Below are 7606 nucleotides of genomic sequence, written 5' to 3' on the forward strand. Positions count from 1 at the left end.
CCAAGGTCAATTAAGACTCAGGACATATGAGAACTTGTACTGTAATGTCATGTAACTCAGTAGTGTCCCAAATTTTCTGATCAAAGAGATTATGGTGCCAAAGAGGAAAGTGATCAATGATGAAGAGGGTGCCTAAGGAGAGTCACATGGAGAGAAAACATTCTCTCAGGCTTTCAAAGAGAGCACATAGGCCAAGCAATGGTCATGACTCATCTGACACTGACAAAGGTTCTACAATCTGAGGTATGGGATCTCAGGATAAATCCTGAGGGAATTTCACTGACCTTATGAACCCAACCTACAACTCTTGTTGCATAGGTCCTGCTTTATCTTGGTCTTAACCATCCAGCAGAAAAGTATAAAAATGAAGTATATAAAGTAAAGCCATGTTGGTATGTTGAGCTGTGGGGGACTCAGGTCAACAATTTCTAACATTGCCAGTGAAGCAGAAGACCCAACACTATTATGGACTACTGTACTCTTTTAGAATATTTTGCTGAGTTTACATACCTATAATATTCAAGTAACAAAACTAAACAACAAAAGGGATACAGATGAATGTTCATTTTGTATCTGTGTATTCAAAATGGTTGGGATAGATATATAGTTACATTCTCTTAATGAATAGAGGGATTTGTTCTAACAGAGTTTGTAAATAGGTTATCATGTCTGCATCTTGCACAGTAATTAACCACTAGGAAGAATGTATGCAATGTATTAATTATTGAAACCTACCAATTTGGTTTGAAACTATCTCATTGCTATTTGTTTCTCAATATAATTATGGAAAAAAATACAAAGAACATTGATACATAATACATTATTTTACCTGAGTCTTAAAATTATCCAACTAAGAATGCATTTTTATGCTGACAAACAAAGGAAAGGAATAGTGAAACCCAAGAAGCAGGATTTGGATGTTACATGGCCCAATGGATGAATGGTGAAATTTAAAACCACAAAGACATGGTAGCAGAGCTATAAAGGGACCTGCCTTATAGGGGTACAACACTAATGAGTGTCCAGGGCATAGCACCTAGCAGGCAACTGTGATAGTAAAATGACAGTTCATAAAAGAGAATATATGATTTTTAAAGAGTAATAGCTCATAAGAATCAAAATGAGAGAAAACAGAAATTAAGACACAACAAGAAAAAAATAAAATATGTAAGGCGAAACAACAGTGGAGTAAATGGAGGGAAATATCAGCTTCAGGTGCCAAACAGTCTTCATAGATCCAATGTGTCTCAATTTAGTAAGCTCAAATTTATTCTTATTTCATTAGCACTTCATTAAATACTTAATATAGGTGAGGAATACATAGTAAGTGGCAGGCAAATCAAATTTGCTCCCTACCTTCAATGTGCTTAGACATCAGAATGAAGGAATCACAATGCAGAGAGTGCAGTGATGACAATTAACTCTTTTGTATAAAGATAAACATGATTTAAAATTTTCCATTCCTAAGAAGGAAAGGAAATTTTCCAATACAGGAAAAGAATATGCCAGATCTATAAACATATTTAGTTTGAAATTTATCTTTTAAAAAGCATAATTTGTAGAAAGATGAGGAAAAATCTACAGGATTATTTGAGTTTTTGACAAGGTTACAACTCATCTTGCTGCTTCTAATTAACATTATTTTTCTGTGTTATTATCCAGTTCAGTGTGTTCCTTTGGCAGCACTTGTGCCTGAGTTCTTTCTCACAAGACTCTGAAAGTGAGGATAACAATAAGAGACAGGTAAGGTAAATATAGTCTATCTTACACTATAACACGCAGTCTCTCAATGATTCACTGGCAAGTTCAATCCAAAGAAACTCAGTCTAAAGTTGGAGTGTATGTGCTGCCACAGTTTTTATGCCTGAGGTTGGCAGTTTTATCAGAGTTACCACAATGAATATTACTGTTTGTTGCAAGATTGGGGAAAAGTGTCATTAATGCTTATTCTATGAGAGGAGAAAGATCAAAAAAATAAGATAATAGGGCTTAATTTCTAAGAAAAAAATTGGAAGCTCCTAGATGCCAAACACTGTGGATGGACTTTTTGCTTTTCTTAACTCATGTACATTTTACAAGAGATGTGCCACAAGGTAATTATTAACTGCCTTGCAACCTTGAGAAAACTGAATTTCAGAGAGATTAATAACTTGTCTAAACTCACTCAGAGAACTGTGAAACCAAGTCAACACTAAAAGCTAAGAGCTTTCTGACTCCAAATCCATACTTTTGTGTACATCAAATGAAGTTGTGCTAATTAAAGATCAAAATTGATACTTTTGAAGTCTCATGCATCAAGAGCACCCTCTGACACTGAAGGGATCTTTATATAATGATGTTCTTAATAGTGTATAACTCAGGGCTGGCCAAATAGCTCAGCAGATTAAAGCGCCTGCAAGCAGGCACCGGGGCCATGGGCTCTATCCCTGGGCCTGCTGTGCCGGCCCTGCCCCTGCCCCCGGAGCATGCTGAGAGGGCAATTGAGACTGGGAGTGGCAGCACACACCTGAAATTCCAGCTCTTGGGAGTCTGTAAACTGGCAGATCACTATGAGTTCAATCTAGTAGTGAGACCCTGAACACCCTGTAGACCCTTACCTAAAAAAAAAAAAAAAAAAAAAAAAAAGTATACGCCAAAATAGCTTTTGTCAAAATTTAAATGATAACTTGACAGTTTCAGCCAAAATCCTAAAGCTATAAAAGTAAAAGAAAAAATTCTATATGTTTATTGATACGTGCAACCTAAGAAAAAATAATAAAGGTCCAATTTTTACTGTGTTCTTAAAATTCATTTATTTTTCTAGCACATGTTTTAGTTCTATTTTTAGTACACGCTTGCAGCGCATAATAATCACATTCATGGAGGATTTGTATACATGCATAGCATATCTTAATTCAGTTTTTGTGCTCTTGTTCTCTGCTCCCTGCAACAGTTCTTCCCCTTGCCATTGACTAAAGCTCTACTTTCATTTTTCCTTCAATTCTCTTTTTGCTTTAAATCTCTTTTACATACTCTACTCTCTTACCTCATGTCTTATTCCCTCCCCAATTGAAAAAACTGTCCCCTACTTCTTAATATCTGCCCTCTGTTTTGCTCCATGTTTGTACTTTGTGCTTCTCCCACAAGACAAACAATGCATTACTTAAATTTGTGTGCTTTCTTCCAATTAAGATTATGGTCTCAAGCTGCACTCATTTTTGTTAAAATGGCTCAAGTTCATCCTCCTTTATAGAAAAACAGCAGTCTATTGCATAGAAGTACACATTTTCTATGTATACATTCTATACAGGATGTTTCTAAGATTTGGCTAGTATAAATTGTGCCGCAATAAACGTGTGTATACGTGTATCACTATGGTATGATTTTAATGCTTTCAAGAAGCTAGAGAACCTAGAAGGGGAACAGCTGGGTCAAATGGAATTTCTAGTTTTAGGTTTCTAAGGAATCTCCATGCTGCTCTCCATAGTGGTTGTGCCAGTTTACACTCCCACCTACCATGGAGCGCACCCTCACCCACACATGTTATTGCTTGATTTCTCGATAATGGCCATTTGCTCTGGTGTGTGATAAAAATCTCAGTATTGTCTTAACTTGAATTTCTTGAATGGCTAGAGATGCTGAGCATTTTTCATGTACTTACTGGCTATTTGTACTTCTTCATCTGAGAAGTGTCGATTCAATTCAGATGCCCATTTTTTGATTGAGGGCTAATTTTGAGACACTGAAAGATTATTAACTTCTGTCATTACTTAAAGGAAGGGAATCCATTCTGACTCCACTGATCATAATAAGCATTCAGCTAACAAAGTGTTGAGAAATCATCAGGGCATCTTGCTAACCTTGACCAGAATATTTTCTCACCTACAATACCCTTTATTCAGGAAAATTCCAATTCACACTTGTGGCTCTAGAGGTCTCTTAGTATCTAGAATTGGGTACATTATTTTTCCACATCTCCTACATCTGCTTGTTTGTTTTCTTCTACTTATCAAAGTGAATGACATCACTTGTGAAATGCAATATAATTGTGTGTTCAAGTGTCTGTTTTTTCCATTCAACTGTTATATTTGGATGCCCAAAATCTATTATACATGCTAAAAAATAGTTTATACTTAATATATAAATAGTTTACACCTAATATATAAATACTATCCAAATAAATAATGCTACTCAGTTATCTTGGTCACACATAAAACTCTTCTGTTGCTGAAAAACATACTATATTATATACACACTTTGCTTAAATTTTCTTTGTAGTTTTCATGACAAATTTAAATTCAAATTTATTTTCTCTGATTTGTGTTGATTCATCTTTTTAGCTTTTAGATTATGGTTTTCCAAGAGAACTTCAGAAAAAGTTCATCAGAAAAATTTATTTTATTTTATTTTTTAGGTTATGCATATGGAATTTATAAAGTTTAATTTTTAATCCACAAAAGATGTGATTTCATATGTTTTATTTTTTCCATAATTTTATTGAGAAATAAATAGCAATGAGACAGTTTCAAACCAAATTGGTAGGACAGTTTCAATAATTAACACATTGCATACATTCTTCCTAGTGGTTAATTGCTGTACAAGATGCGGACTTGATATCCTATTTACAAACACCATTAGAACAAATCCCTCTATTCATTAAGAGAATGTAACTATATGTCTATCCTAACCACTTTGAATACACAGATACAAAATGGACATTCATCTGTATCCCCTTCTTTTATTAAGTTCCATCATTTAAATATTATAGGCATGTAAACTCAGCAAAATATTCTCAAAGAGTTCAGTAGCCCATAATAGTATTGGGTCTTCTGCTTCACTGGCAATGTCAGAAATTATTGACCTGAGTCCCCTACTGCTCAACATAACACCATGGCAGAAAAATTTATTTTAATATGATAAAAAACGACAACACTTCTAAAAAGAGAACTTATGCAAACACATTTGCCTCGTTGAAATTCTCCACTTTTCTCTCTTGGATTTAATCTGCTTGAAATTTTAATCCCCACTTTTTTGCTTAAATAACTCCTGTTCCTCCCCTAATATCTCATTCAGATCCCACTGTTTTTTCCCATTATCCTCTGTAATCATTTTGGATTAAATCCAACTCCATTGTCCTTCAAAATGACCTTAGCAACCAATATTGATGCAATTCAAGGGCTATAAATCTTGTATTATTTTTTCATAATCAACTGCATTCATGAAATATTTAAACTACTTTTTAATATTTTGTTATGTATTTTCAACAATATTTATTTCTGTAATGATATTGCATATTTTTGGGAAGAACTAAGCATGATCTTTAACTTTATATCCACCAGAAACTATATCAATGCTTTAGAGAGAGGTAGGTGCTAAAGCCTCCCTTGATATGGAATTTTATTCTTTATCTGATTATAATGATGATAATAATGTCATTTATTAAGTATATACTACAGCCAGATATAATGCACATCACTTCATGTGAATTAATTTTCCTAAGAAACTTAAGAATTTGTCTTTAGTATCATTGTTGTGGTACAGCTGAAAACTGGAACTTTGAAAGTGTTAAATACTTTGAGACTACACTGATAGGAGTGGAAAGCCCCAAACTTAGTTTTATGCTCTGTGCTAAAATTTCATTTGTAGGAATTCAAGTAAATGTGTTGTCAGACAAACTTTATTACATGCTTCGATATCACTGTTTTAGGAACTGTATTCTTTTTTTTTATTCACTTTTTTTAATTTTTTTTACATCAGTTATTTTTATTTTTTTCATTTTTAATTTAATTTTATTTTTTTTAATTTTATTGATAAACAGATAGCAATGAGACAGTTTCAAATCATATCGGAAGTACAGATTCAACAAATAACACACTGCATATATTCTTCTTAGTGGTTAATTGCTGTACAAGATGTGGACTTGAGATCCTATTTACAAACACCATTAGAACAAATCATTCTATTCATTAAGAGAATGCAACTATATATCTATCCTAACCACCATGAATACACAGATACAAAATGGACATTCATCTGTATACCCTATTTTTTCTAAGTTCTGTTATTGAATATTATAGGTGTGTAAATTCAGCAAAACATTCCAAAAGGGTCCAGCAGACCATATACACACCCAAACTGGACAACAGATTTACAATATTTTTTACAATATCTAACCAAACAAAAGATGCTAAACTTGGCAGCAGGAAGTTGGCACTAGGCTTTAATGAAGAAATATAAATCTTTATGGAAAAATTAAATCACATGATAAGAAAATACAATGCTTAAGAACTCTTAATTACATAATTATTAATTCACAAATATTAGACTAGTGTTTTCAAATATCGGAGATAGTGATAATCCTGAAAAATAACTAGGCAATTACAAACTACAGCACTGTATGAAAGAATTATCATCAAATAAATCAAAGAGAGTGAAATGTTTACTTTAAACCTCCTAATAGAATTTGGAATCTACAAAATTATATACCCATGAGTCATAAATAAAAGGACAAGGAGATCACAAAGTACTCTGAGTACAGCATTGTCTGTTCTTGATTTACTGCTTGTAAGGACTAGGAACCCCTAGAAATAAAATGAACATAAAATAGTTCAAAAATTATAACTGGGTAGCCTGTGTAATGGAACATTTTAAAACTAGTATGTCCAAAAATGAATTTTTGATACTCTTTAAAAAATTTTTGTCCCCAGTTTTCTCATCTCAGAAAACATTATTCTACCAGTTTTTTAAACTTCAAACCTTAGAATCTTCCTAAAAATATCTACCTGTCACATTTCATAAGCAAATAATCAATCCATCTTGTCATTTCTTCCTTTCAAATATAACCTGAATATTCTCAGTATTCAACTTCACAATTTTGGCCCATGTATGCCACTATCATATGGTGCCTGGATTACTGCAAAGACACCTAGCTGGCCTTCCACCTCCTAAGGCGCTACCCCTACCACTGTCTCCAACACCAATCACAAACTCATAGGAGTCACAGTGTTCATCTGACAGTGTGTTAAATTATATCACTCTTCACAATTTCCCAGTACTCTCTCTAGCACTCAAGGAAAAACTTACAAAATCCTTACTATGGTCTACAGGCCCCAGCATTCACCAACAACAACCTAATCATATCTCCTCACTTATCTTTTTCTATAACACCAACACAAACAACCTATCACTTGCCCACTTCTCCAAATTTTGGGACCTTGTTGCTATGCTGTGAACTCATTATCCATGCCCCACGTGCCTCATCACCACCACCACAACTACAAGGCATCTGCATTCGCTCTTGCCTGTGTCTGGAGCACTCTCGGCTCTCTTCTCTGCTAAAGCACCTTAGGAAGACATTCTCTGATCATTTCTTATCAAATAACTTTGCCATAGTGAACTCTTTCTATTTCTATCCCTTACCTTACAGTTCTTCATGACATGTCACTCCTTGACATATTTGTTTGTATTTTCTGTTAATCTCTGTTAAACACAAGCTCCCCCAAGAAGAAGGACTTTGTTGAGAACATGAACAACTGAGGATATTTTTTATGTGAACATTTATAGCAGCTTTATTTGTAATAACCAAAACACATATAAACAATCCAAATATCCAGAGCGATGAATGGAC

Source organism: Octodon degus, unplaced genomic scaffold, assembly GCF_000260255.1.
Source record: "Octodon degus isolate 3935 unplaced genomic scaffold, OctDeg1.0 scaffold00009, whole genome shotgun sequence".
Classification (NCBI taxonomy): domain Eukaryota; kingdom Metazoa; phylum Chordata; class Mammalia; order Rodentia; family Octodontidae; genus Octodon; species Octodon degus.